The 27,627-nt window shown below is 38.7% G+C and overlaps 1 pseudogene; it reads right to left on the reverse strand.

Annotated features, from left to right (window-relative positions):
• Positions 1-8,193: 8,193 nt before the first annotated feature.
• The window catches only part of LOC118575879, a 43,834-nt pseudogene continuing 24,400 nt past the window's right edge, over positions 8,194-27,627 (reverse strand).

The raw sequence follows: 27,627 nt of genomic DNA on the forward strand, positions 1-27,627 counted from the left end.
CTTGGTTAAATCCAGAAGTGCCTTTCAAATGGTGATCACTCAGCTCTTGCAGGTATAGAAGAGTAATAATTAGTTAATGTGTAACTTGTACCCACATAAGGAAATACACATGGGATAGTCACAGCCTCTGGATGCCAAATGCAAAACCAGGAGGCAGATGTGAACATGTGAAGTGACTCCTGATTCTCAGTGACCTTGAATGTATAATGTACTTGGAGAACAGTGGACAGTAAGCTCTCCCTCTCTTTCCTTATCTCTCTCTTCTAATGTAGCTTCCTTGATAATGAACTTAGAGAACAGACATAACTGTTGAGTCACACTTTTTATATATCACAGTTCAGTGTGTCTTCATATGAATGTTGACAACAGCATTCTTTTAACATAATATGTAACTGAAGTTTTTCTATGTCCCACCTGGCCCATGGTCAGGACAAATCTCTCCCAAGTGCCAGTCTTGCAGCCGCTTGGACCCAAGTAAACACACAGAGGATAATAATAATAATAAAAACTGCTCAGCCATTAGCTCAGGCCTACCATTGACTAGCTGTTATATTTAAACTAAACCATAATTCTTGTTTATGTTTAGCCTTGTGGCTTGGTACCTTTTTTCAGTTCTGTCTTTACAACTTACTTCCTCTGTGTCTGGCTGGCAACTCCTAACTCACCTTTCCTCTTCCCAGAATTCTCTTCTCTGCTTTTTTTCACCTATTTTTCTTGTCTGGCTACTGGCCAATGAGCACTTCATTTATTAAGCAATCAGAGCAATACATTTACAACATACAGAGTGATATTCACAACAGTGCTATTTACTGATTTTAAATTAATGGTTCAGAGGTCCATAGTGTAAACTCAGCATTATAAACACGCCAACGAAATTTGAAGCTCATTTATCCTAGATGGAAGTCCCATTCTTTCAGCCTTTCCATTGGTTCCAGCATTATCCAACCACGAATCTGCTTTCTTGTAAGTAGTCACCCTGGCAGGAATGAATATATTCTGATGAGACATGTTTGTCTCCCTCCTCAACTATGGGAATATTGAAAGAATGGATGCTAAGGAATTAGATTTTTCCTGGTGATCTGTCTAGAGAAGAATTGTCTAATGTCTTGGGTGTACCCAAGGACCTCTGTCCTCAAGGGCCATTTACAAGCTGGGGTGAGCAGAGGGGACTATCATTTCTGAAGAGCCTGGGAGCTAAGAAAATGTTGGGGAAGGGACCACGTCATGGCTGAACTGCTTAGCTATGAATATGTCTTGTCAGAATCCCAAAGATGGAGTTGGGTAAAAGTGACTTGTTCTCTCTGCCTCTCTTACTGAAGTGATTACAATGAGTAAATCTGTTTTTTCTGCATTTTATAATTTATTTGGCCCCTTTAATTGGCTTATTTAGGGGTGTGTTTGTGTGTGTGTGTGTGTGTGTGTGTGTGTGTGTGTGTGTGTAAGTGTAACTGGCTTGTTGGGACACTCAGGCTGAAATCCCTTAGTCACGAAACACCCCTTTTTCATTATTCTGAGCTTTTTGAGTAGCTGGTATAAAATGGGTGGTGCTTTGTGACTGGCTTTGATTATTATAAGGATTTAAAGTACTGTTGTGCTATAGGAGGTAGCCAATTTTATTTAATGTAATGTCCAATCCATTTTGTAACAGAAAGTCCACACTTACTCATTTCTAATTTGATGGACATTAGCTTTGTTCCCAATTTTCAGTACTATTTTTAATTAATATTCATGTACCACACATTTGTCCTGTTCTATATTTTGATCTCAACCCTTTCCTGAGTCCATGTATCTTTTGCAGACATCACCAAGAATATAACCCCTTATTTTCATTATTCCCTCATTGAGACAAAATATCATTAGAAAAAGACCGGGGTGCCTCTCTACATAAGCTCCAGTGGTGTCCTACACACAGCACCAAGCAAACCTTGAGCTCCTATGTGGGCTCCACCTCAGAGAGGAAAGGCAAGAGGACTGAGCAAGCTGGGACAGGAAAAGGAGAAAGGGTGAAAGCACCATCATGTTCTTGGGCAGAACCCAGTTTACCTTGACCTGTGCTGTCTGGGAGCTCCTCAATGGGATCTGCCTAGCAAGATGGCAGAGTTTCTCCTGAGTGGGCACTGAAGAAAGGGACACCAGGCAGGAACTCGTGGCTGTCCTGGGGTGAGCATGGGAGTGTAGTGTAGCAGGGAGTCTGGCAGCTGGGCAGGCAGGAAGTGTTGACAGAGATTTCTTGCAGTTCTTATCTGGAGTTTAACAGGCTCTGGGTGGGGGCCAGGGAAAATAGGGATCCACCCTGCCTGCTGTTGAAACTCCATCCCAGTTCCCTGGAAGAGGTTTGTGTGGATCTGTTCTTCTCTTTGGTATGTAACTACAGAAGCCAAATGCTGAGATCTTTGGAGTCTGGGGAAGTGGCAGTCTGTTCCTAGGAACTGCTCAGGTTGCCATCCACAGCACAGTACAGCATCTCCTGTTGTTTCTCTCTTGATTATAAGCAGTCAAGAGGATGAAGCCCTATCTCGTTGTTTTCAAATGTTTGGGGCTGAGCTTGGTTGAAGTTAGACATGATGATGCTGAACATACTTCCACCTGCATATTGGCTCCATGTAGCCCTTTCATGGAAAAATGTCTAGTCAGATCCTGTGTCCATATTCTTCTATTTTGAGTTATGTCAGGAGTTTTCCCTTCCACATTATGAAGTCATGACCTTTCTTTATATAGTGCCTAATTCTTTTCGGGGGGAGGTATAGGAATTTCAAATACATTGTGCAGGTTTTTGATTTGTGTTTTTAGGACTTACAATGACGTTTTTTGATGCAGAGAAGTTTTCATTTTTATGAGTCCAATTAATGAAGTTTAGCTTAGCTGCCTCTGCTTTTGAGGTCAAACAGAAAAACAAATTTCAAATTCAATAACAAATATTTATTCAACCATTTATTAACATCTAATATTTATAATTCTTACCTTTACTTCTTAAAGCTTTTTAAATGATAATTTTACATGACTGTTTAAGAGTTAGAGGTCCATTTTTAATTTTTCATGCCAGTAGTTTTTTTTTTTTTAGAAGCCCTTGATAAAAAAATAATAAAAAAAAAAAAATCAAAGCAAACAAACAAAACCAAATCCTGCAACTTTCCCATGGATAGTTTTGTTATCCTTGTCAAATATCAATCAAATTGTATATTTTTTATATTCTCTACAAATTTATCACTCTAACACAAACTTCATAATTATTAAATAAAAGTAATAAAACTACCATTAAGCATTAAGGATCTTTTATTGTCAATACATGATTTAATATGATTATGTGTACATAAAAACTGTAGATATTACCTGTATCAAAGAGCATAATTTATTGATATAACAGTTTTCTTTTTAATAAAGATAAAAAGCAAACCCAGATCAAAAATCAAATATGAAATGATTATTTCCCAACACTGTAACAATGAAAATGAATAGGAATTCTAAACATACATATATATGTGTGTGTATCACAAATCTTAGTTAATTATCTTTTTTTGGAAAGAGAGTTGGTCATGTAGCCCTAGCTGACCTAGAACTTTCTGTGTAAACCAAGCTGGCTTGGAACTCAGAGATCTACCTGCTCTACCCCTGGAGTGCTGGGTTTAAAGACTTTTGTTACCACTCTTGGCTACTGTTCGTTTTTTTATTTATATTATTTACATAAAGTATCTTTTTCCTTTTTTGTTTAGGATACAAGGCTATAGACCAAGTTGATCTTGAACTCCCAAAGATCCCCTTGTATCTGCCTCTAGAGTGCTGAGATTAAAGGAGTGTGCCACTACTGCCTGGGTACATAAAATAATTAAAAAGAAGGAAAGAAAGAAGAAATTTAAGTTAGCCAGGCAAGATGGCACACACCTTTAATCCCAGCCCTGAGGTGGCAACTGCAAGCAGCTCTCTGTGAGTTCAAGGCTATTCTGGCATACATAGAGGGTTTGAGGACACCCAGAGCTACATAGTTAGAGTCTGTCTCAAGTATACAAGTCAACAACCAGAGAGAAGAACAAATAACAAAATAGAAAGAAATAAAAAGAAAGTGATAAACAAACATATGTTTCACTCCAAACCCTGGTCTGAAGTGTTGGCTCAGCAGTTAAGAGCACTGGTTGCTGTTCCAGAGGACCCAGTTAGGTTCCCAGCACCCACACAACTTATACATATCTGTAACTCCAGTCCCAGGGTTTCCTAATCCATCTTCTAGCTTCTGAATGCACTAAGTACGCATGTGGTTGGTGCGCACACACACACACACACACACACACACACACACACAGAGAGAGAAAAGATTCATGTAGTATATTTAAATAAATAAAATTTTAAAATAGGGAACTAAAATGTAATTTTAAGCAAGTAGGCCTGGAGAGAGATTAGGATCCCATTATAAAGCAACTTCTATAAAATAAAATCAGAAGAATAGAAATTAATGGGACAAGATGCATTTTAATTCTAGATATGCAGTCACTGGAATTAAGTGCTAACCAGGGCAGAAAGAGGGTGTTTAAAGTGAACATTGGAATGGGCACAACACCCTGAACCCACCTGATCTCACCTAAGGTGAACTTTGGTTTCTGCTCAGGATTGTTTTAAATCCAAGTATTGGCAAGAGCTGGAAACTACTTCTGCTATCCTAAAATGTTTTCCCTTTGAATTGTCAGTGTTTTTTTAACCCTTGTAAGCAAAGGTTTCTTACGGCCAGTGTTGCCTTTATAGCTAGATCCTGTAACCTGGGCACATTGGCATAATATTTCCACATCCATGGAAATCTCTTGGCCTGCTTCAGCTCTCTTCCTTATTTCATGTATTTCTAGCACCAGCTTGGTTGTGTTTCTCTGAGGTTAAGACATAAAGGTCACATTCTCTTCTGGATTCAGAAGAAGCAAGGGCTCATGATTGACCACTCTCTCACTCTCCTTTGGTTGGACACTCTGAACTATTGCAGTTACTCTTTTTTTCTGACTTTGTCCATGACTGATGCTTCCCAGGGTAACCTGATCATAACTGATTTCCCAACCCTTTTTTGTGGTGGTATTTTGTATATGCTCTAACAAATAAAGCTTGCCAGGAGATCAGAGCGCAGGCTAGCCACCAGTTAACCAGAGTGGTCAGGCAGTGGTGGCACACACCTCTAATCCCAGCACTTGGGAGGAGAAAGCAGGAAGATCAGGAGTTCAAAGCCACCCTGGGCTACATGAGATTTATCTAATCTAAAAGAGAAACAGAGCCAGGTGGTGGATGCTCATACCTTTAATCCCAGCACTAGGGAGATGGAGACATTAATACAAGGCATTAGGAGACAGAAGCTCAGACAGTTGATTTGAGGATTTGGAAGAGTTAAGAAGTCTCTCTAGTGGCTGGCTCCTTTACTTCTCTGACATTTCAGCATTTACCTCGATATCTGACTCCAGGATTTTATTATTAAGACCAATTAGAATTCATGCTCCACTTTACAGGTGTGACAGGTGCCCCAGGGTTCACTTCCTCTTCTTGATGCTTCTGAACTCTGAGCTTTGAACTGTTTATGGTTGAAGGGCTCAGCTCTGTATTGGTAGTAAGATGGTTTCTAATTTCAGTGCATGTGCTTCTCATTCAGGATTTCTTTCTTGTTGATGATAAAATTGTGTTTGTTTCACCTGGTGCTCATCATTACAGGAGTCCATTTCAGAATGTGTGGATATTTTATTGGAGGGATCAGATGGGGTAGAACTTTTTGTGATTCTGCACTGCACAGAGCAGTTTTCACCTAAACGTATGTAGCCACATTATGTGCTAGATACAGTTTTCTTTTGTCTTGCTCATATCTGGAGACTTGGCTCTTGTAGTTAACTCTGCTGTCTTCTTTATAAAGTGAAAACTATTGTTTTCACCCCTTGCTATAAAACTTCAAAAACTAATTATAGGAACTCTTTTACATCATAAGGGTAATCTATATCTTATGATCCGGGTCATGAGATAAAATACCCTGGTTTTTCACAATAAATCCATGTCATCTGCATACAGAAATCACACTATGCGTTGAAACATTTTTCCTACTTCTTGAAAAGCAATATCAAGTTATATCTCAATCAGCTATGATATCAGATTAGGATAGTCTTGTTTTTACATTTAGAATAATTTCTACCTGTGAAAAATTTATAGTATATTCCCCGATTATAGAACTAGATTTTTAGATTCATTCAAAAACCATTCACAGAGAGTCACATTGTGCTATCAAGTGGGGATATATGAAGAAGAAGGAGTCATGGTCTCTATCCTGGATGAACCTAACAGGGTAGGTGTAAGCTGTCACTGAAAGTCAAATGAGTAATAGATATTTTCACAATGCCATGACCTGGGTGCCATTTGCTGTTTTATTCCTGATGTTTAGGATTCCTGGATTTTTATGAACTGGAATAGAAATGAAATCTGATGGTGGTATGATGACACATGGCTGTATCAGAGCAATAACTGATATGGCCTCAAAATAAAGTTGGATTTGTGTGTCTCCCAGATTCATCCTTATTGAGCTTCCTATTCAATCCAGGATGGTCATGATGTAGAAAGGATCTACATGCTGTGGAGAGGACCACAGAGATGGCCCCTCCTATATCAAGTTGGCTCAATTTGCGGTGGACAGGACCACAAGTGTGGTCCTGTAAATTAAGAATCAAAATCCACCTCCACAGACTTGCCAATAGGCCAGATGTTCCTCACAGATGACTCTGGGCTTTGGGAAGATAGCAACTGAAGCTATCCAGATGGATAATTAAATATTTTCTAATTGGATTTGAGCCACCATGTCCTGGGAGGAACCTGACACTATAAAACTGATTGAAGGTCAAGAAAATCCTAGTTTGGAACCTAATATTGCTATTTTGCTGACTGGTCATTGCAGGTGTGAGTTTCTAGGGTCATGTTGGGCCTTGTAGTCAGGACGAATCTCTCTCACCTCCGGTCCCACAGCCACTTATACAATAATCATTCAGAGGCTTATATTAATTGCAAACTGTATGGCCTGTGGCTTTAGGTTATATTAGCACGTTCTTTCAATTTAAGTCAATCCATTCCTATTAATCAATATGTTGCCATTTGGCTGTGGCATTATCGATCTGCTGGCATCTTGCTCCTTCAGTAGTGGCTGGCGTCTCTCTGCACTCCATCCTTCTTTATCTGGTCCCTAGTGTGAATGTACTGTCTAACCTTATCCTGTCCTGCCATAGGACAATGTAGCTTAACCAACCAGTCAGAGCAACACATAATCACAGCATACAGAAAGACATCCCCCAGCAGGTCATGTTGGCAAAGTTCCTTCCAAATCATTATGGTAACAGCCATAGCCATAGACCTGGCTTGTTCTCAGCCTTTGTCAGAGAAGCTTTTGTTATAGTGGACATCAATCAACTCAAAGTCCCACAACTGTCCAAAGGGCTGAGAATGATGAAGTCCATGCCAAGGCTCAGGGGATACTGCAGAAGAATGGGGAAAGAATGTAAGAACCCAATGATGAGAAGTGATATGGAACACTTTCTTCTGGACATGCCATGGCCTTTGCATTCATAAACTCAAGGAATCTGTCAGCTGCACAGGACTTGCCTAAGATCAGGGAGCCAAAATTCCATAATAAATAATTTTTGCTGTCCTAGATTTCAGGAGATATGAATCATTACTATAGGGGTTGAGTGGACACTGCTGCGTTGGCCATGATCCAGCAATGTCTCCCCATGAATTCATACATGCATACAGGCATCTATATATAGCACTAATTGGACATACAGTGTTATTAAAATGAGAGGACAGGAAGTTGTGATTTGGACATATTGGGAGAGGTCCAGTGTGAAGTAGGAATGTGATGATGGGGAATCAATTTAATATTTTCCTGAATCAAAGTAAGAAATTCTAAATGAAGAAATTAAACAAAATAAACAAAACAAATTGGGAGGAAATTTTCTGTGGGGCAAATTTCAGATTGGGAATGTACTATGAGGTTAAGTGATGTTGGGACTAATATTTGTGGCATTCTCTGGCATGTGTACTTTATAAGTGAGAGGAAAAGGAACTTTTGACAGCTCACGGCTACTTCAAAAGACTGGAATAAGAGTGACAGTGTCCAGGTCAGCTGTGACTAAGGGATAGATGGAAAGCCTGCCTAGCTGGGATGCACTGGGGAGGTCCGTCTGTCAGTCCTCCCCACTTCAGCTACTCCCTTTTCTTCTTCTCTCCAGCTTTAGCAAACTTCCGGCAACAAAAGAAGCAACACTTCATGATGATGAGCATCACAGTCAGCACACAGGCGAGCAGGAATGCAAGCACATCCAGAGAGTGGTACTGGAACCAGGTGAGCTCATGTGCTGCCACACGAAGGTGCTTGGCTCCTTTGTGGCGCATGACAAACTCAATCCAGAAGACAGCTCTGTCCAGGGGCTTCACTGGCTGATCGTGGTGGATTCTTGATAGCCACATGGCATTCTCCTTATAGCTAAAGACACCAACATCAAAAACCAATTAATTTACTCAAGTGGTTCAAGCCTAAGAAAGCTTCAATGAAGGCATCATGAGACTCAATAAATACTATAGATTAGCTCTAGGTACAGTGTTATTTTGATTGGGACGTTTTTGAAAGATTTCCTATAAGTTTATATTTTCTGTGAAACTCTTTCAAAAACTCAAATGGCAAATCATTTGGGGAAGTAAATCTTCTCAGCAGAACAAATGTTTATAAGCCTTTTCTATTACTGTAAGTGAGGTGATTCATAGAGACAGAGCATGACCACATTGATGCTCTTGAGAAGAAATGGTGTCAAAATTCTTTATAATCTCCATAAAAAAACTACTGAGATTACAAGTTAGGAAAGGGTGAAAATGGGACATACTTGCACAAGATAACTTAATGGCAGGGATGCAGCTCACTGGTAGCTTACTTAGAAACTATTTCCATCATACAATGATTATAAACTGACCTCTCCTACAGAAAGTCTGTAGAGATAGTTTGCAATCTTGATTGACAGTAAAAGATCATTCCACAGTGAGTTTTACATTGTTGTTGATGTTTTCAAACATACAGTAATGTGCTCAATGTCTTCCTGTATGCTTTGAATATGTGTTGTTTTTATTGGTTGATTAAATAAAGCTCTATTGGCCTATGGCAAGGCAACTTAGAGGCAGGCAGAAAATACAAGCAGATAGACAGGAAAAAGAAAGGAGAGGAGAGAGAGATACCAGCCTGCTGCCCAAAGAACAACATGCCAGCAGACTGGTAAGCCCCAGAATGCAAGGCACTACATAGACTAATAGACATGGGTTAATTTAAGGTGTAAGAGCTAACTCTCAAGACGCCTGCCATATGCTATGCAGTTTGTAAGTAATAGAGTCTGTGTTTACTTGTCTGAGAGGCTCTGGGATGAGCAGGAGAGAGGAAAACTTCTGACTTCATTTAGTGCTCACCCTTGGGCATTGATTCATATAGACCTAAGCAAGCTTAAAGATTTGGAACTGGCAGAAACAGAGCCACATTAAGCCTCCTAGTCTCACAGTCTCATGCCAGTAGCACAGTGGAGTCTTTTCTCCCAACAACTGCCTGTGAGATGGAGCTCACTGCAAGCCACTATAAGCTAAGCAGCATGGTGGATCCCCACTGAAGTACACAGTGGTGTCTCCACGCTGAGCAGTGTATTGTGTGGTGGATTTAGCTTTTGCTAGTTCCCAGAGGAGGAGGAGGAAGGGGGGTAAGGAGGAGGGGTTTCTAGGCTGCATCCTGCTGCTGGATGAAGGCATGGACCCAATGACTCCCAGGGACAGGAGATGGTATGGCTCTCAGAGCAGATGGTGAATTATCTCCACCATGTTGGGAAGCTGAGGTAGGTAGAGCCAGCAGCCAAGGCGGTTGAATAGTTTAAAATCTCTCCTGGTCAGAGAAGGATTATAAATTCACAATAAGATGAATTCAGATGGAATAAAACTCTAAAGCGTTTACAATGTTTGTAAAAATGTATGTAGGCTTGGAAAAGAGAGAAAAAGTAATATATTCAGTTATATAATCATATAGATGATTTTAAAAAATAAAACCTTTAAAGAGACAATAGAAATGATTAAAAATAAGCCACATAAAGATGGAAATCACAAAGTGTGTGGATTACATTCTCTTTGGGATTTTTAACTGCAGTAACACATTTGATTGTAAAGGCTGTTGTGTTAAGCCTATATATTCATATTTTTAAAGGTATATTGACTTTAAAGCTTGTGTCTAAGGATATGTTGCTTTGGAAAAGAGGTTCTGCTTTTGTTTCCACAGAAGATGAGAACCTGTGGGTTGTTCCCAGGCTAATATGGTTTGACCAGCCAAGACCCCCTGAAAGGTTTCCAATAACACCATGGCCAGATGATCATCAACATCCAAAATCAACTTCAAGGCAACTAGGTCAGAGAATATATCCTCACAGACTACTCCCATCAGGACTTGACCATAATCCTAAAATTTTCTTTATGTCCTATAAGACTACCAACACCCACAATCAGCAGGAACTAGCCAGAAATCTATCTCCACATCCCCCAAAACTGGATTATGGATATTTGCCTTTAGAGATTGGTCATATATTGTTATTGGTCCTAGTCAATATCTTTCTAAAAGAAAAAAAGGGGTATAGGATATAGGCATGATAGGATGAAAGGGTAGATTATTGAATCTACTTTTAAAGAACAACAACTTGCTTAAAATATTTTACATTGATATGGATTTTAGTTTATTGATACAAATTTAATTTTGTTATATTGTATGTATATTTTTCCTCTTATTAAAATATCATGTCTATATAACACATTTGAAATTGTAATGTATCATTAATAGTTAATCATCTATGATCATCTAACTTGTCATATTAGTTAAGTTTTCTGTATATACATAGATATATTTCAATTAGGTAGATAATCTTCAGACACTTCAAACAACTACAGAATATGGTATTTTAAATGTTTTAAAAATTTAGACTTCTGGACATTGAGACATGTCTGCTCCTGGCAACACCAATCTACTTCAGAGAAGATAATAGACAGTAAAGAAATTCATTATGGAGTTTGCTTTCTGTTGTGTTTTGTTTTGTTTTCGATTTTGATTTTTGTTTTGGTTTGTTTTGGTTTTTCAAGACAGGGTTTCTCTGTGTAGTTTTGGTGACTGTCCTGGGTCTCACTCTGTAGACTAGGCTGGCCTCGAACTCACAGAGACCCTCCTGCCTCTGCCTCCTGAGTGCTGAGATTAAAGGCTTGTGCCACCACCACCCAGTGGAGTTTGCTTTCTTTGTGTCAAAAGTTAGCCACTGGGCAAAAACGTGCCCTTGTGTCCAGTGATTGAAAGTATGTTGTATAAAAATGTACATGCAGGATCCATAGGAAAGTGACCACTGAACTTGGCAAGAAGAGATGGTTTTTGGGTTCCTGCTTCACAGAGGAGATTGCCAGATATTCTATATGGCACAAGAAGAAATGACTGAGAAACACTAGGCCTATAGGCTGGAGATGGACACCCCAACATTAAAGAGGAACTTTGGGTGATTTCTAGGCAGCCAGCTATCTCTGTCTTTCTAGATTTTTGTAAGTTACTTACAATACTCTTCTTGTTTACCTAGGTAATATTATATCCTTTTGTCATCTTTGATGTAGTTGAAGACTAGATAGAATATTTTCCTTAATTTTAAATAGACTAGATATTGTTACTGTAATTTCTGCTTGATAACTGATATAGTATATTTAACTTTACTATGTTAGAATTAAAACCTTTCTTTTTGATTAGATAGAAAAGGGGAAATGCTGGAGGATATCTTTCTGTATGCTGTGAATATATGTTGTTCCCATTGGTTGATAAAAAAAGCTATATTAATGGCAAGGCAGCTTAGAGGTAGGCAGGAAATACAAGCAAATAGACAGGGAGAAGAAAGGAGAGTAGAGAGAGAGAGAGACAAGCCTGCCACCCAAGGAACAACATGCCAGCAGACCAGTAAGCCATGGAACTCATGGCAAAACACAGATTAATAGAAATTGGTTAATTTAAAATATAAGAGGTAGCTAGCAAGAGGCCTGCCATATGCTATACAGTTTGTAAGTAATATAATCTGTGTGTTTACTTGTCCAAGAAGCCACGGGACAGGTTGGACACAGGAAAACTTCTGACTACACAAAAGATCAGATGAATTCTACTGTTATCCTGGAGAGAACCTATCTGGACCAGGACCATCTTAAACAAAATCACTGTACTTACAAAGGGTCGTTAGTGACTTTTTTCAGTGCATTGGCCAAATCTGTACTAGACATTGTGAGAAAGTCCAGTCTAACACCTGCTCCTTTGGTCTCCATGCGAACAACATTATCAAACTGGTCTCCAAACAAAGGAATGCCAACCACAAGGATCCCATGGTAGATCGCCTCATAGATGCCATTGGTGCCACCATGAGTTATAAAAGCTCTGGTTTTAGGATGACCTAGGAAGGGGAGAAATTAAGGGCAAGTATTACTCATAAGTCTGAGATAGAGAATGAGAGGCAGGGGAAAGGGGCACAGAAAGGGAAAATATTCTCTAGTTAGCATTATCATAACCAGAGGACTGCACTGAATTCCTCCCATGTCTTAGAGCAAGGAGCACCACAAGTCCAGAGATTAAGAGAAGGCCACATAGAGGAGGCGCAGGGTGGAAGCCGAATGATTTTATGCAATGGACAAAAAGGGCAGAGCTCCCCCCAAGTGCAGCAAACAGCTTGTGCAAGCACAGGCTGTGGTTCAGGAGAGTGTGTTCTCTTAAAGAACAGTGAACCCACTGCTCATGGTAGGTTGTCTCTGTGTGGTAGGATTGATTGCGGGGCATTTACCCACCAACCCCACAGCTCCCCAGAGTTTTCTTGAGTACAAGCAGCAGGACATATTAGATAGAAGGATTTAGATTATGGAGATAAACAGATAGAAAATACAGGATTGCCTTGAGAGGGCCTGGAACCTATTCCAATGGGCCCTGACTGTCTCTGCCTCAGGGTATTTTTAGAGATGCCAAGGGGGTGGAGCAAAAGACCTCCTTCCCCAGCAAAGCCAAGTGCAGACCATTTGAGACACCTGCACTCATGCCCATGATCATAATCATCCTTTGTATGAGAACCTGCTGGGTAAAGCCACAAGGAACCTGAAAGTGGGCTCTCACAGGTCCCCCTTTCTTAATATATAAAAAAATTAACTCATTATTAAGAGTTCACAGAAATCTCCATAGCTGTTACACCTCCCCATATGGGAGTATAGGATTATAAAGATGGCATTTCTCTTTTGGATTAGGTCCAAGGTGACTACATTGCAGTCTTTAGCTGCATCAAGCCCTTTCTAAACCAAAAACTTAATGCAATCACAAACTTAAAGAATCCCTTAACTTCATCATTACCATTAACAGATTAACATAAATATTGCTATACATAGTCACAATTCTCCCAATCTTACAACTCAAAGCAAACTCTTAACAGAACCATTTGAATTAACAGATATGGTGCTATATGTAGTTAATTTTCTCAGTCTTACATCTTTAACTCTTAATCATTTGAATTTTCTTGCTGACAGAACATAGGAAAAACTTCTGATGTATTCACATTAAACTTAAATATTTCCTTAACTCCACAAAACCAGGATGCATTAATCAATAAGTTAAACATAATTTCTGCAAACATACATTCAACCTTAAATTACTCATAACTCCTCTTTTTCTTTATAATTTTTAAAAACAATCTCAAACCTAGGTAGAAGAAAACCTAAACTCATACAATTCCTACAAACCCATACTGAAAAGCAATATTCTCAATCTAACCATTAACACTGAAAACTTTTAGCAAAACATTCAAAAGCAGTTTCTTAATCAAATTCTTTACACTTTAAAAGTAGCCTCTTAGTATATGCCATTTGCGTTTCTTACTAAGAAAACATGAAATTAATCCACTCAAACAACAATTTTTTAAATTAAATAGACTAAGGAATATTAACTCTCCCTTTTCTTTATAATTTTTTAAGCAAAGTCCCAAGCCTAGTTAGAAAACCCGAAATTTTCTGTTTAAACAGTTCCATTTGTAACACAAAACCAATTGAGTGAGTAATTCCATCTTTACATAAACAGTTCCACAAAACAATTCATGAATCACCAGTTAATAAAGCATATTTGCATACACAAAATTGCATCTTGAGTCAAGGTAGAAACAATAAATTTCTTCATTTAAAAGTTCCATTTTTAACACAAATAATTCCAGAAAACAGTTCCCAGGTCATTACTATAAGTAAACTCAAAATTGTCCCATTGCAATGAAATCTATTGTTCATTTCATTAAGTCTCAAAATTCAAATGATAAATTCTGGTACTAGCCTTCCCAATATGAAGAAACCCATTATAAAAATCTTTTTATAGTTTTCTCATTATTTTAAGTTCAAAAGTTCAAAAAAAGTAAATTCTGGTGTCAACCTTTTACTTTCAAATATGAAGAGACATTTTACAATCAAAACTTTTTGCAGTTAACAATTTAGTTCAAACAAGCATCTCTGCAACTTTTATTCTCAAGCCAGAGACCTTTTTAGGTATAGTAGTATTCTAAACTGCACCGTTTCTTATGTTAGCTCAGGTTTTTCTGTGTGGTATTGATTTTCCATGGATTTCAGATGTGGATGGCTAGATGTGCTGGTTCTGGCATATGACATTCTTAGCTTCTTAGCGGCTTCTGGGGCTTTTGAAATCATTCAGACTGCCTACTTTGCAGTCTACTAGGACACTACCTTTTGTATCTCAGGTTCTTTTGCCATATACGTTAAGAATAGACTCACACTTAACATTTACACTTTTTCACAAACTCAAATATAACATGTGCTTAAGCATAAACTCACACTCAATATTTATACATTTTTACAAACTCACATATAATGTATTAACATTTACTTATTTATACTCCTCAAGGAAACTATAGAACTACTTTAGCAAATATATCTCTGATTATGTCTTATATACTTCTTATATTCATTCCATCTTCTAATATCTTATTTAAACTTACATTTACAACTAGCATCTTTACTTCTTACAAGCTTATCACTACCTTTCTTAAGACTACCTAGATATTTCTTGCAAGCTTATATTCTTAAAGAAACTCTATAGATCTATTTTACAAACTTATATAGGGTGACCATTAGCATATATTTAACTTATCAAGCACCTAAATATTTATTAACACTTAAAAGAGATTTAACATTTTCTAACAAGACAGAATAATTTTCTACTTCTTACTCTTAATTATCATCATTATCTCTGATAGAAAGATTGTCTTACGTAGACAGAAAGTACACAATTTCTCAAGTTCAGAGCGTATACATAGATTGATAGATTGAAACAAGAGTAATTCTTTAATGGCTTTCTCAACTCTGGGACTTAGTGACTTCTGTTTGCTAAACAGTACTTTATGCACTTCAGATCTTTTACAACAACTCTATTAAGAGCTATGCCAGTTTACAGCAAGCCCAAAAAGAAAGAAAGAAAAGAGAAAAAAAACCTTGTATGGAATATTCTATTTCTGAATTGTTTAGCTAGTCATTCCATAACAGTCAATTTGCCAACAGGAGAAGATAGTTGTCTAAGTTGAAATTAGGTTCCAGACCTACAGCTTTCTGCAGGTCTGAAAACATTGCTGAAACATTCACAGTTGTCTCAAACTCCTCAGCAGTCTGGGAGCCTCTTTATCATCCTACTATGCCCAGACTGCAGGATGGGCCTCAATAGCGAGGAAACTGACTCAGCTGACTTCCATACTCAAGCTTTGATACCACTTTTCCTCTTAATTTTTTAAAGCTGTGTTTGCCATGAGTTCTTTAACCATGCTGATTTTTCTGATAGATTTTTATTAGCCCAATATTCTCACCAAAACTGCTACTATTCAAAGGAGTCAAGAACATAAGTGTTCTTTTGCGAAAAATATAATTTATTAGCTTACTCTGAGAAAAAAGCAATTTCAGGATTTAGTGTTTCATTTCATTAGCTTTAACTTCACATATTATTAACAGCTGTGATATTTAACAATGATTTCTTATAAGGAACTTTCAGGTGAAGTAACTATTTTTTAAGAAGTTTCCAGTCTAGAAAGCAGTCATTTCTTTTTTGAATGAATGCCTGTTTCTTATCCCCTTAATTAGATTTAAAAAGGAATCACTCATTGCAGGCTGTTTGTGCAAGCGGTAAAGAAATTTTAATTTTACATACGTTTCTTCATATCTAAGATAATGTTCAGTGTATAGACTGCATTCTCTTGCTTTCTTAAGGATTTTAAAGTGGCTTGTTTGCTCTTATAGGTAGCTTTTTGTTTAATCTGAGTTCTCAAGAGGTAAGATTAAGCTTTCTAGCATTGCTTTGAGAAGAAACTTCATTCTGAGCTGAAAAGTTTTTGGACAGCATCACCATCTTTAGCTGAAAAACTCTATTTCCCAGAACTCATTTCTCTTCTTCAGCTCACTTTTAAGAGCTGGCTAATGGACTACATTTTCTATAGTTTTTTTTTTTTTTTTTTTTTGGGGGGGGGGTCTAAGAGGCAACTGGTTCTCTCTTTTTCTTTAAATTGGACTTGCTTACAGATTCTTTCCCGGGAGGTTTGAGTTTTCAATTGTGGGACATTAAGAGATTTCTATTCTCTCCTCAGCTGACTTTAACAGGTGTCTCTCCTTCATTTGACACTGGCCCCCGAATTAGAACTGCACCTGCCTCATTAGCGAGCATTGAGGCTGGCATTCCTGATAACAACTTTCCTCAGGGCTTGTGTTTACCTTAGCCAGTCAGTGAAAAACAAACATTTACAACAGAGCTTTTCCATAGCTCCTTCAGAGAGATTTTTCTCCTACTCATTTTATTCTCATTTTGCAGAGCTTCAGATATCTCAGGCTGCAGCTCTGTTCCTCTGCTAGCTGCCTTTGGAAATAGGGACTTCCCCCCACCCCCACCTCTCAAATCTTCCTCAAACTCTAGCAGCTTGTTCAGGTCATGCATTTTCTGTGGAGGATTATGTGCCTTCTATGTTTCTTCAGAGTCTTTCTCCCAGACAGTTCCCACTTTGGTCTCAATTTATCCCCTCGGCCCCAGAAACATTTCCCAATGCCACAGTGACAGCGTTTTTGCTTCTGAAGGTAGAGGCTTTAGTCTGTTTCCGTTTGGGGGGGTCTGTGAGGTTTGTGTTCATAAATCAAGCTTAGCAAGGGAGGTTTTTGCCATCTCTGAGCTCACATTAGGACAGGGTTTTTTTTCCTCAGGTCTTTCATCTGACCTGGTCCCCCAGTGGGTTGCATTTTTTGTCTGGGTGCTCAAGGATAGGGTTTATGCCAGAGACAACCACCCCTTAGGGCTACACTCCCTCATCTCACCTGGAGTCAGTTGAAACAAAGCTTTTCTCAAAGAGGTGCTTTCTCTGAGAGAAAAGAAAGCTTTACTCCTGGATAGTTCTGTTTTGCCCTGGCTGGGCTCTTTCCCCAGACAGCTTCTGACTCAGCAGCATGACTGCCTCAGACACAGTTCAGCTTTACTGCTTTCCCAGAAAAGTCCTTACTCTGGTAGGAAAGCCTTTCTCAGATTTCTTTTTGCAGCTGTGGACCTATCAACCCAGGACTTGTAGGAAAGGGGACAACTGTGCCTTTCCCACTTACTTTAGCTTTGTTCATTAACATCTTTCCTTCTGTCCTGCACCTTCCTCCCTCAGCTCTGTGCTCCAGGAAGTTTACAACTGCAGGAACCCTAGTATCCCAGAAGTGCACTCCAACTCAGAGGCATACAGTGCTAACAGAGTTTGCATTGCTTTAGGGGATCTTTGCCTTAGGAGGATTAGGAGCACCTTTTCATTCTGAAACCTCACTCAAACAAAACCCTGGATGCCTCAGCTGGGCTGTAACTGAAAAGCTTGGATTTTTTGCTTTTCTCAGGTAGTTCCTGCCCTTTTGGGCTCTCTGTAGCTCTATACCCACACTCTCCCAAGTATTTCTGTCAGGGGTCTTTGGCCCATTGTCTTTTACTAGCTTGAAGAGACAGAGTTTAGAAGAGGTTCTTAGGAACTCCATCCCTGCCTCCTGCATTGCAGGGAGGATTTTTAAAGCTTGAAAGAGAACTTGGAGAGGTTTTGCTTCTTAAGAAATTTGTTGTTTTCCCTTAGAGCTAATCATAGGTGGTCCCCATTCTAATATCTTCAGGTGATTCTAGTTTTTGTCTTTCTGAGAGAAAGTTAAAGGCTTTCGTTTTTAAGTTTAAGAGAGCTTTTCATTTGAGAGAGAAAGATTAAGGCTTTTTAGAGAGATTTCCCCCCCCCCCCCCAAATTTTCCAAGAAAAGCTTTTAGTTTTAGAGAAAGATGTTTTCCCCAAGAGAAAAATACCTACTTTCCCCAAAATTTCTGAACTTTAAACTTTTTGACTTCTTACACCCACATTTTGCCTCAGGGAGAAATCACTTTCTCCTGCTGCTTGGATTTAGCATTTCAGCTGTCCCCAGATCAAAAGCTTCCATAGGAAACTTTTTCTTCCCCATAAGCTCAAAGAAGACCTTTTTTACTACCCATAAAGCTCAGAAATATTATTTTCCCCAGTTTGCTTTCATAGCCCCCAAAGTTTGAAATTTGAAGAGTTTTTCTGTTTAGTTGCCTTACTTATTTTTTTCTACACGATCTTACACTTCTAATTTTTTCTTACACTATATCACTACACTATAACATACTTATTTTTCAGATAGAAATTAAGAAACGGGTAGAAGATAGAAAATTTTGACAGAAGAGAATTTTGTGCTCAGTATTGGACATCCCTCCAGTCCAGTGTGTTTTTCCTTTTCTCTTGAGGATAAAATCCCTGCCCCTCATTTATTTATATATATATTTCCTTAACACTGGCATGCCACTTTCCACTGGCAGGGCTGACTCATACTTTCGCCAAAAACTCTGAAATAAAACCTTATTTTCCTTTTTCTTATTCCCTATTACTTTGTTTTTAGTCCCTGTTAATTTGTCTTTAGTCCCTCCCCCCCTTTTTTTTCTTTAGTCCCTGTTCATGGCCCCATTCTCTGGGGTGTTTACCCACCAACCCCACAGCTCCCCAGAGTTTTCTTGAGTGTGAGCAGCAGGAAATATTAGAAGGATTTATAGGGCAGAGATAAACAGATAGAAAATAAAGGATAACCTCCAGAGGGCCTGGAACCTAGTCCAACCATCCCTGAATGTCTCTGCCCCAGGGTATTTATAGAGACACCAAGGGGTGGAGCAAAAGACCTCCTCCCCCAGCACAGCCAAGTGCAGACAGACCATCTCAGACACCTGCACTCAGGCCCATGGCCCTAATCATCCTCTATCCTACCTGCTGGGTAAAGCCACAAGGAACCCTAAGAGGGGCTCCCACAGTTGATCGTACTGATGGAATGAGAATTAGGACAAACATTGTGCTTCCCCAAATACAGGACTGCCTCATGATGTGGGGTTTGGGGGAACTAGTAACTGCAGAGTCATTGATGAAAGATACCATTCCCCCTGGCATTTGAAATAGTCCTACAGTAGGGTAAAGGGTGTATGTAGAGGTATAGGAATAGGAGGTGAACACAAATATGAAGTGGCTTAAGTGTATCTGGAAAGATAAATACAGTGGAGATAAAAATGGATTTTCCCATCTCCAAAGTTACTGTACAGAATATTCACATCAATTGTTTACCCATTTTCTCCAGAAGTAGATCACAGTTGTCCCAAATACCTTAGTGTTGACATTCACCTTCCTGAGCAGTCATTCCTCATGTCTCAGGGATCTTCTCATGATTACCAAGAAGGTCATTCTGGGGAATCAATTTGTACAGCCAGTGTTGGAGCCCAAGGTGTCTTGCCTTCAAATTGCCAAATTACCTGTTAAGAGGAAGCTGGCCTCTTATTACTTTGGTCAAATGTCAAGTTACTCCTGCTAGAATTCTGCATTGATTAAGAATCAGTGGAGACAAATGCCCAGTCTGGAGGAGCCAGGAGGTGAGGATGGATGACAGGAACCGAGAAGAACTACTACAGCAAAGATGCAACACTCTTCATTCTCCTGCTTTTATTCTCATGCTTATCCAAGTGTCAACATGCCATCTTAACATTTAACCAACAGCAGCTTAGGTACAGTAATGTCAAGCAGGAGGTAAGAAATGTGTCAAGGCTGGAGAGGTGGCTTAGTGTTTATGAGCACTGGCTGCTCTTCCAGAGGACTTAGTATCAATTCCCTGCACACACATGGCAGCTCACTATTGTCTGTCTGTAGCTCCAGGTCCAAGAGAGCAGACACCCTCACACAAACATACATGCAGGCCAAAAACCAATGCACATTGAAAAAAAAATGTGTGATTGTAATTCCAGTTCAATGATCCACCAATGTTACTAACATACACCTTTTTTTCCCAATATATATTTACAGAAATTTTTACTTTCCAAAGTCAATATAAATATTTTTCAGTGGTATTTGAGTTAATCCCTTATCATCACTTTTATCATAGGTATTTTGTGAGATTAGGTCTCTGTGACATGTCGTTGTCTATTATGCACATGGTCACTTGAAGAGCAAGTCCCCAAGTTACCTTCTACTTCAGCTTTAAAAGCCACAGTCTCCCAGGTGGACTCTGGGTTGGTAAATCCTAGCCTACCTATCATTTTGAAGGTCGTCACATTTTGCCAAGCCCAAAAGGAATTTTATGCTGTTGTACAAACTCTATTTTAAAAACTTTACATCTTCTTCTTTTTCTATATTCTTTTTATTGGAAAGAAATATTTTTCATACAATATGATCTGATTATATTTTTCCTTCCCTAGCTCCTCCCCTTCTATCCAAATCCACACCCATCTTTCTCTCTTCTTAGAAAACAGGCATCTAAATAATAATAAAATAAGATAAAAGATAAACAAATACACAAGAATAGCACAAGTTCCATTTTTAAAATAATGATTTATTATTCTTTATGTGTAAGCCAGTATGTCTGTATGTGTGAGTATATATGTGTGGTAGTTTAAATAGGTATGGCCCCCATTGACTCGTGTGCTTCAATGTTTGGCCTATAGGGAGTGACACTATTTGGTGATGTGGTCTTGTTGGAGGAAGTGTGACCTTGTTGAAAGAAATGTGCTACTGTGGTGGCAGGCTTGAGGTTTCACATGCTAAACCTATGCTCAGTGTGGCACACAGTCTCCTTCTGCTCCCTGGGAATAAAGATGTACAACTCTGCCCCTTTTCCAGCACCATGTTGACCTGAATGCCACTGGCCATTATGATATAGACTAAACATCTGAAATGGTAAGCCAGGCCTAATTAAATGTTTTCCTTTATAATAATTGCCATGGTCATGAGGTGTCTTCACAGTAATAGAAACCCCAACTCAGACAGTACGTGTATACACATGTATGGAAATTGTGTATGGGTGTCATGACAGGCTGGATGAGGGCATTGGATCTCATAGAGATGCAGTTATAGACACTTATGAGATGATAAACATGAGGTCTTAGAAGTAAGTTCAGGTCCTCTGAGTGAGTCATACATGCTCTTCAAGGATGAGGCATTTCCACAGTCCCACAACTGCAAATTTTGATGCTTCCTTATTGTTACTGGTCCAGTGTGCTTACTGGTTATAATTTAAATGCTGTATAGTTACACTGTAGTATGTGGTGAGTCCTTAAATATCCTCCAAGATAATGGAGGAAGTAAGAAGGCACACTATTCTGCCTATAATACCTTCCTAATACCAGGTTCATAAACACTTGTTAAGTGTTTTTCTTTCTGAACACAATGTTAATACAAAGTTATCAATCAAAAACATCACCTACTGTTTGGCATCTGTCCCTTGTCTTTTAATGTCATAGCTGACATCAGAGTGAGCTAGAGCTATCATATCAGAACAGCTTCAGTTTCTCACAGGAGGTTTCTGCCATCACACCTGAACTGTATATGACAGTCTTAGTGAGGATGCAACACTGAGACACTGTATCTCACCTTCTGTGGAATCTGGGCAAGGCCGGCTGCAATCATATTGGCCCTTTCTTCTGTTAGGGTACCCACCATGGATCCTAGGGAAAACACCACAACACCATGTTCTCCAGATGACTGGACAAAGTCTTCTATTTCCTGTTAATGGAATATCAGCTCATCACAAACAGCAGCAACACCAAATAACCTGCATAAAAACTGACACTAACATTCACAGGAAGAAACTGAGCGGCATTAGAAATTATTAGAATACTGGATGCTTTGAAACTATTCACATCCACATATAAGATGTACAGTTGTAGTCAAATGTAAGGTTACAGTTCTCTCTGTTACACATCTTCACATTCATACAAACAGTTCTGGAATATTTTCATCTTGAAAATCAAGATTTGTTAATATTAAATTCAAAGTTCTGTTTCTTCCTCCACAGTTTCTTGGCCACCAAACATCTGCTTTCTGTTTCTATTATTTTGACAGTCTAAGGAGTTTACATAAGGAATTCTTATTTTCTGTCTTGTTCATTGGCTAGTTTCCTTAGTGTACTGTCATTAAAGGTAATACCATGCATCTCTAGACCATAGGTTTTAAAATTTTAGTGATTTTTTGGTATTTGCATACTAAGTTTTATCAACAATTCTAGTGATTTCTAGGTTGCTTCTAACTTTCTTAGTTTCTGTTCTAATGTTATGAGGAGACTCCATGATTAAGACAATTTATAAAAAAAAAAGCAATTAGTTGGGCACTTGCTTACTATTTCAGAGGGTTAGTCTATGAACATCTCGGTGGGGAGCACCATTGTAAGGAGGCCTGGCACTGGAATAGCATCCCAGAATTCTACCTGAATCATAAGTAGCAAACACATAGAAAGAAACCAGACATGGTTTGGATTATTGATGCCTTAAAGCCTACCTCCTGTGACACATTTTCTCCAATGATATCACCCCTTCTAATCCTTCCTAAATAGTTCACTATATAAGAACCAAACATTCAAGTGTATGAGCCTATTGGGGCCTTTCTTATTCAATCCCTTCCCTTCAGGAATAGTGCTGCCACAATAATCCTTGCATTATTATCTCATAGAGGTCCTTCATTTAGTTCTTTTATGTACATACTCAGGAGTGGAATTCATGGACCATCAATCTATTTTCAATCTTGTTAAGAATTTCCATTGTTTTTTCATTCATGTTCTTTGTAACAGATATTAGTTTCATTGCAAAGAAATGTACTATATGCTGTCAATTGATGGGCTGTGGGATAGTTCTTCTGTATTCTCTGAATATGTATTCCTTTTATTGGTGAATAAAGAATGGGTATAGACTTTCACAGAAACAAATGCATAGTTAAATAAACAGTAAAAGTAATATAAAAAAGGCCACATAAAGATGGGAAATAATAGGAAGTCTGGATCCTGTATATTGCTGTGTTAATTTTGAAATTTTTTTTATTGCTGACTAAGGACTGCTACTAAGAAACCTGTAATTGAAAGAGGGAATATTGAAATAAACCCACCAATATACTTTAGGAATGCCTTAAATTTAAACTGAAGTCAAAAAAATATATTTGTCAAATGGAAATCAAAAATGCTTTTAAGGAGAGGGTATGATTTTTTTTCCACAGAAAACATTTCTTGTAGTTAATATGGTCTGATTGAGGAAGATCCCCTGAAAAAAAAAAATCACTGATGGGAGTGGATTGCCCAGGTGATCCAATGTTTCAGAGCAACTCTGTTGCAGTTTCCTCTGAGTTCTACATCCAGAACAGCTTGAAAGCTGCTGTCACAAAAGACTCCAGTCAGGACTTGACCATAATTCTAATTTTTCTCAAGTTCCCTCAAAGATTAGCAGCACTGTCCAATCAGTGGGAAGTAGTCTAGAAAACTACACCCAAATTGAAAAAATGTGTAGCTACTGCAATTAGATCTCTGTGTTCAAGGACACAGCCAGCATGGCAGACACACACCTTTAATCTCAATACCAACCATAGAAGACCTGGAGGTCTGTACAAACAGGCAGTGACAAGGAGGTCATGTGGCTGGGTTTACAACCAATGAGAAAACAGAACAGAAAGTCTATAAAAAAAAGTCATACCACACAGAAGTAGGTCTCTTGTGAAGAGGAAGGACAGCAGAAGCAGTGAAGGGTAAGGTTTTCTGCTCTTGCTCTGACCTCGTGGTTTTTAACTCTGCCACTGGCTCTGTGTTTCTTATTTAACAATATGGTTACATCTACATTTGGTGCCCATCATGGCAAGAATTCAATAAAAAACCGCTTGCCTTGGCAGTGGGTCCGGCTTCCTGCCTGGATGGGCCCAGCTCCCTAGCTCGGGCCTAGCTTGGCCCTGCTGGGGCCTAGCTCGGTCCTAACCCAGGCCTAGCTCAGTTTAGGACTCAGGCCCAACCTACCTTAGCTACAAGCAGTTACTGCTGTAGCTGGAGTTACTTGCTTAAAAAGCGGGTGCTACGAACAACTCAGGACTGTGAGAGCTACCGCTAATTGCAGTAGCTACACATTTTTGCAGATAGGCTGCTTTTGGCTGAAACGCCAGCACATGTGGTCAGTTGGAGCTCAAGGAAGCCAGAGCCTAGGCTTGACTCAGGTCAAGCGGGAACACTTGGTTGAACTCAAGCTTTTAGCCAGAATGTGGCTATGCTTTCTCTCTCTCTCTCTCTCTCTCTCTCTCTCTCTCTCTCTCTCTGGATTCCCACCTCAGATGTTAGGTAGCTGTTTTGAAATTCCCTCAGATTTATACTGTTCTACACAGAATTGGTAAGTCAATTATATCAGATATTTTAAAGGAAACTATTTAAAAGAGATTTTTTCCCCACATTTAAAAGAAATGGGTTTTATGTGTATATTGTAAGAATATTGGTCTTTGTTTGAAATTTTAGGCAGTCTGATAATGGAACAACTATATGAGAAGATTAATATTGATAAAATTATGTACATTATTATTCTTCTTATCCTTATTTTACTATTTAAAAAGATAGTCAATTTAAGTGCCAGGACAAAAATTTTAGAAAAACTTGTTAAACCTGTTAAAATGAATTATAGAGAAATTCAGATTCAGACAGAAGAAATTGACAGTGAAGTTGTTTCAGGATTGGATTCTAAGGTTTCAGAAAGAAAGCCTGTTTTCACACAATCACCCTTAATTTATCCGGTAACCATAAAACAGCTACCTAGTCAAATTAATACACAAAATGTTTGGACTCCAGTTGAAATGTTAGACTTACGAAGGTTTAAGGAGGCAATAGTACCTGATGGCATGCATTTTCCATATGTAAAGCAAATGTTAAGCTCCTGGTCAACTTATAATAGGATTATACCACAGGACTGGCAGGAGCTGGCATAGGCTGTTCTGGAACCCAGACAACAGCTCCAGTGGCAAATGTGGTTCAAAGAGGAAGCTAAAAACATAGCAAAAAAATGTTGGGATAGAGGTATACAAGTCTTCCAGGATCAGCTTGTTGGAGAAGGCCAATATGCTGCATTACAAACACAATGTTTATATGATATCCAAACTCTAATTCTATGTCGAATGGCAGCCTTGAATGCATTGGACAGAGTTGAGGAACCAGGAAAGAAAACTGCATCATTTACAAAGGTTATACAGGGCCCAACAGAATCTTTCACAGATTTCTTACAAAGACTGACTTCAGCAGTAAAGAGAATGGTCCCAAATTCAGAAGCTAGCCAGATAATAATGGAATCTTTAGCTTTTGAGAATGCAAATGCAGCATGCAAGAGAATAATCAGGCCATTAAAGGCAAGATCTGCACCCTTGGAAGATTGGATTAGAGACATGGTTAATGTTGAGGCTCATGATCAGGATAATATGTGGGTAGGAGAAGCAATTTCAAGAGGTTTGAGGAATGTCATATGTTTTGGATGTGGAAAACAAGGACATTTGAAAAGGGACTGTAAACAGCACACTTCTAGAAACAATATTTCTTCAAGGAACAATGGCAACAGAATGCCCCTTCCTTCTGGAGTATGTAGAGTGTGGTAAGGGAAGACATTGGACCAATGAATGTAGATCAACAAGGGACAGACAAGGTAATAGTTTGCCTCAGTCTTCGGGAAACTCCCAGAGGGGCCTCAGGCAGGCCCCTACAGTGACTCCAGTTCAGACCTTTCCTGTAATCGTAGAGGAGACCTCTACTCAGAGCAGTTAAATAACCAACCAAATGCCTATTGGAATAAACCAGGCTACTCAGAGTAATGGAACAACTGAGACAGAGAGAACAGAAAATTCAGGAGAAACCATAAAGAAAATTTTTGGCAAACTCCTATAAATGAACAAAGACCAAAATTAACAATAAAAATAAATGATATTTTGTTGTCTGTTCTGGTAGACACAGGTGCTGATGTGATCATAATTGCACCAGAATTTTGGCATCCATCTTGGCCACTTCAGGAGGTAAGTGTTCAACTGTTAGGAATTGGAACATTATCTCAAGTGAAACAGAGTGCAAGATGGCTCGAATGTATAGGCCCAGAAGGACAGAGAGGCAGACTAAAAGTATACGTGGCTAACATAGCTATGAACCTGTGGGGTTGAGACCTGTTACAACAATGGAATACTCAGATTAACATCCCTCCAACCTCAGAAATAAATCAAACTAGCACATGTTTCTGAGAGAAATATTAGAAGCTATTATTCTAATGAGTGGTCACCAGCCATCCAGATTTTACAAGAACGGGGCACAACAACTGATGATCTTCCAAAGACACCAACAGCTCTACCTTTAAAATGGTTAACAGACAAGCCTGTATGGGTTCATCAATGGCCTTTAACAACAGAGAAACTCCAGGCCTTAGAAGAGCTGGTAGAAGAACAGTTAAATGCTCAGCATATTGAAGAATCTACTAGCCCATGAAATTCTCCTGTATTTGTTATTAAAAAGAAATCTGGTAAATGGAGAATGGTAACAGACCTTAGAGCAATTATCAAAGTAATTCAGCCAATGGGCTCTCTACAATCTGGAATTCCTTTGCCTACTCTGTTACCTAAAGGATGACCTCTCATAGTTATCGATTTAAAAGACTGTTTCTTTTCAATACCCTTACAAGAAAAAGACAGAGAAAGATTTGCTTTCACAGTGCCTACTTACAATATTTCTCAACCGGTTAGAAGATTTCAATGGAGAGTCCTCCCACAGAGCATGTTGAATAGTCCAACCCTGTGCCAATATTTTGTATAATAGCCCTTGGAAGTGATATGTAAAAAATTTCCTCAATCTATAATTTATCATTATATGGATGATATTTTACTAGCTGACTCAAATACAGATACTTTAGAAAGAATGTTTGAAGAAGTAAAGAAAATATTGCCTTGCTGGGGATTACAAATTGCTCCTGAAAAGATACAAAGAGGAGATTCTATTAATTATTTAGGTTATAAAATAGAGCTACAAAAAATAGGCCTCAAAAGGTGCAAATTAGGAGAGATTGACTACAGACTCTTAATGACTTTCAAACATTATTTGGACACATTTCTCATCTACAAACTATTGTTGGGGTAAAAAAATTGATGAACTGAATAATTTGTTCAAAACCTTAGAAGGTGACAAGGACTTAAATAGTCCAAGAGAATTACCACCTGAAGCTGAGAAAGAATTGGCCTTGGTAGAAAAGAAAGTACATGA

This window comes from Onychomys torridus, unplaced genomic scaffold (assembly GCF_903995425.1).
Source record: "Onychomys torridus unplaced genomic scaffold, mOncTor1.1, whole genome shotgun sequence".
In the NCBI taxonomy this organism is placed as follows: domain Eukaryota; kingdom Metazoa; phylum Chordata; class Mammalia; order Rodentia; family Cricetidae; genus Onychomys; species Onychomys torridus.